The sequence below is a fragment of the Arachis ipaensis genome, chromosome B9, assembly GCF_059453495.1.
Source record: "Arachis ipaensis isolate K30076 ecotype BB chromosome B9, ASM5945349v1, whole genome shotgun sequence".
NCBI lineage: Eukaryota > Viridiplantae > Streptophyta > Magnoliopsida > Fabales > Fabaceae > Arachis > Arachis ipaensis.
The window spans coordinates 134422283-134426765 of record NC_142444.1 but is presented as its reverse complement, the minus strand read 5'-3'; positions in this window follow the sequence as shown (position 1 = coordinate 134426765).

Sequence of the window (4483 nt, the reverse complement as noted above, 5' to 3'; positions counted from 1 at the left end):
GCCCTTGCTGTGCAATCCTGGCGTTTAACGCCAGACTGCTGCTTGTTTCTGGCGTTAAACGCCCAAATGTAGCCTGTTTCTGGCGTTTAACGCCAGGCAGATGCTTGTTTCTGGCGTTAAACATCAGCTTGGTGCTTGTTTCTGGCGTTAAACGGCAGACAGATGCTTGTTTCTGGCGTTTAAACGCCAGACTGCTCTCCTCCAGGGTGTGCTGTTTTCAATGCTGTTTTCATTCTGTTTTTGATTTTTCAGTAGTTTTTGTGACTTCACATGATCATCAACCTAATAAATCACGAAATAACAAAAAGAAAATAAAATAGATATGATTAAATAACATTGGGTTGCCTCCTAACAAGCGCTTCTTTAATGTTAATAGCTTGACAGTGAGCTCTCATGGAGCCTCACAGATAATCAGAGCAAGGTTGGAACCTCCCAACACCAAACTTAGAGTTTGGTTGTGGCCTCCCAACACCAAACTTAGAGTTTGAATGTGGGGTTTTGTTTGACTCTGTATTGAGAGAAGCTTTTCATGCTTCCTCTCCATGGTTACAGAAGGAGAACCTTGTGTCTTATAGTTTGCAATGTCTGCAAACCACAGAGCTTCCTGAATAGCAAACAATTGCTCATCCGAAAAGGTTTTAGAGATCTCAGTAGGAGGGAGGGATGCTCCTGTTACTGGTTCTATGCGGGACAGGTGATCAGCTACTTGATTCTATGTCCCTTTTCTGTCTCTTATTTCTATATCAAACTCTTGCAGAAGCAACACCCATCTTATGAGCCTGGGCTTTGAATCCTGCTTTGTGAGTAGATATTTAAGAGCAGCATGGTCAGTGTACACAATCACTTTTGATCCTACTAAGTATGATCTAAACTTGTCAATGGCATAAACCACTGCAAGCAGCTCTTTTTCTGTGGTTGTGTAATTTTTCTGGGTATCATTTAAAATGCGGCTAGCATAATGAATGACATGCAGAAGCTTGTTATGCCTCTGTCCCAGTACTGCACCAATGGCATGGTCACTGGCATCACACATTAGTTCAAATGGTATTGTCCAGTCTGGTGCAGAAATAACTGGTGCTGTGACCAGCTTAGCTTTCAGAGTTTCAAACGCCTGCAGACACTATGTGTCAAACATAAATGGCGTGTCAGCAGCTAGCAGATTGCTCAGAGGTTTTGTAATTTTTGAAAAATCCTTTATAAACCTCCTATAGAATCCTGCATGCCCCAAAAAGCTTCTGATTGCCTTAACATTGGTGGGTGGTGGTAATTTTTCAATTACCTCTACCTTAGCTTGATCCACCTCTATTCCCTTGTTCGAAATTTTATGCCTAAGGACAATTCCTTCAGTCACCATAAAGTGACATTTTTCCCAATTTAGAACCAGGTTAGTCTCTTGGCATCTTTTCAGAACAAGTGCTAGATGGTTAAGACAGGAGCTAAATGAGTCTCCAAATACTAAGAAGTCATCTATGAAGACTTCCAGAAATTTCTCTACCATATCAGAGAAGATAGAGAGCATGCACCTCTGAAAGGTTGCAGGTGCATTGCACAGACCAAAAGGCATTCTTCTGTATGCAAATACTCCAGATGGACATGTGAATGCTGTTTTCTCTTGGTCTTGAGGATTTACTGCAATTTGGTTGTAACTTGAATAGCCATCCAAAAAGCAGTAGTATTCATGACCTGCTAGTCTTTCTAGCATCTGGTCTATGAATGGTAAAGGGAAGTGATCCTTCCTGGTGGCTGTATTGAGCCTTCTGTAGTCAATACACATACGCCACCCTGTAACTGTTCTTGTAGGAACCAGTTCATTTTTTTCATTATGAACCACTGTCATACCTCCCTTCTTAGGGACAACATGGACAGGACTCACCCAGGAACTATCAGAAATAGGATAAATAATCCCAGCCTCTAGTAACTTAGTGACCTCTTTCTGCACCACTTCCTTCATGGCTGGATTTAGCCGCCTCTGTGGTTGAACCACTGGCTTAGCATCATCTTCCAATAGGATCTTGTGCATGCATCTTGCTGGGCTGATGCCCTTAAGGTCACTTATGGACCACCCAAGAGCTGTCTTGTGTGTCCTTAGCACTTGAAGTAGCGCTTCCTCTTCCAGGGGATTTAAAGCAGAGCTTATGATCACCAGAAAAGTGTCACCTTCTCCCAGAAATGCATATTTCAGGGATGGTGGTAATGGTTTGAGCTCAGGTTTATGAGGTTTTTTTCTCTTCCTGAGGAAGTTTCAGAGGCTCTTTCAATTCCTCTGAATCCTCCAGATCAGGCTGAACATCTTTAAAAATGTCCTCTAGCTCTGATTCGAGACTCTCAGTCATATTGACCTATTCCACTAGGGAGTCAATAATATCAACGCTCAGGCAGTCGTCTGATGTGTCTGGATGTTGCATAGCTTTGACAACATTCAACTTAAACTCATCCTCATTGACTCTCAGGGTTATCTCCCCTTTTTGGACGTCAATGAGGGTTCGTCCAGTTGCTAGGAATGGTCTTCCTAGAATGAGAGTTGCACTCTTGTGCTCCTCCATTTCCAACACTACAAAGTCAGTAGGGAAGGCAAATGGCCCAACCTTGACAATCATGTCCTCAATTATGCCTGATGGGTATTTAATGGAGCCATCAGCAAGTTGAAGACAGATCCGGGTTGGTTTGACCTCTTCAGTCAAGCCAAGCTTTTTGATGGTGGATGCAGGGATTAGGTTGATGCTTGCCCCAAGATCACATAAAGTTGTCTTGGTGCAATTACCCTCTAATATGTATGGTATCATAAAGCTCCCGGGATCTTTAAGCTTTTCTGGGAAGCTTTTCAGAATGACTGCACTGCATTCTTCAGTGAGGAGAACTCTTTCAGTTTCTCTCTAATCCTTCTTATGACTCAAGATATCTTTAATGAACTTGGCATAAGAGGGTATTTGCTCAAGTGCCTCTGCAAACGGAATCTTTATTTCAAGAGTCCTGAGATAGTCTGCAAAGCGAGCAAATTGCTTATCCTGCTCCTCTTGGCGGAGTTTTTGAGGATAAGGTATCTTGGCTTTGTACTCCTCAACCTTGGTTGTTGCAGGTTTATTTCCTACAGAAGTGGTTGGGAAAGCCTTTTTAGAGGGGTTGTTATTAGCACTTGTGTGTGTCTGATCCCTCACTGGCATTTGAATGCCAGGGTTGGAAGCTTGATTGGCGTTGGATGCCAACTTCCTACCTGTTTCTGGCGTTTGAACGCCAGAACTGAGCTTCCATTGGGCGTTTGATGCCAGCTCCTTGCCTGTTCCTGGCGTTTGAACGCCAGAACTGTGCGTGGGTTGGGCGTTTAATGCCAGCTTTGCACCCTTTTCTGGCATTTGAATGCCAGAGTTATTCCTCTCTGGGCTCTTACTGTCCTCAGAGGGATTTTGGATAGTATTTTGCTCATCCTCTGTCAGTTGTTCTTTTCTTGGCTTTCTGCTGCTCTGAAGTGAGGTATTTAATATTTTTCCACTTCTTAATTGAATTGCTTGGCACTCTTCTGTTATTTGTTTTGATAACTGCTGTTTTGTTTGCTTCAACTGTACTTCCATATTCATATTAGCCATTCTTGTGTCTTGTAGTATCTCTTTGAATTCGGCTAGCTGTTTTGTTAGAAAATCTAATTGCTAATTGAATTCAGTAACTTGTTCTGCAGGACTGAGTTCAACAGTTACTGTTTTAGCCTCTTCTTTCATGGAAGACTCACTACTTAGGTACAGATGCTGATTTCTGGCAACTGTATCAATGAGCTCTTGAGCTTCTTCAATTGTCTTTCTCATGTGTATAGATCCACCAGCTGAGTGGTCCAAAGACATCTGAGCTTTCTCTATAAGCCCATAATAGAAGATGTCTAACTGCACCCACTCTGAAAACATTTCAGAGGGGCATTTTCTTAGCATCTCTCTATATCTCTCCCAGGCATCATAAAGAGATTCATTATCTCCTTGTTTAAAGCCTTGGATGTTTAACCTTAGCTGTGTCATCCGTTTTGGAGGGAAATATTGATTCAGGAATTTTTCTGATAGCTGTTTCCATGTCCTTATGCTAGCCTTAGGTTGGTTATTTAACCACCTCTTAGCTTGGTCTTTTACAGCAAATGAAAACAGTAATAATCTGTAGACATCCTGATCTACTTCCTTATCATGTACTGTGTCAGCAATCTGTAAAAACTGTGCCAGAAACTCTGTAGGTTCTTCCTGTGGAAGACCGGAATACTAGCAACTTTGCTGCACCATGATAATGAGCTGAGGATTCAACTCAAAGCTACTGACTCCAATGGAGGATATACAGATACTACTCCCATATGAAGCAGTAGTGGGGTTAGCATATGACCCCAGAGTCCTTCTGGACTGTTCATTTCCACTTAGGTCCATGATGGAGAAAGGGAGATGATGCGGATTGCAAATAAATTTTTTTTTTGAGAACCGAAATTAAAATAAAATAAAATAAAAGAAAATAAATGAAAATT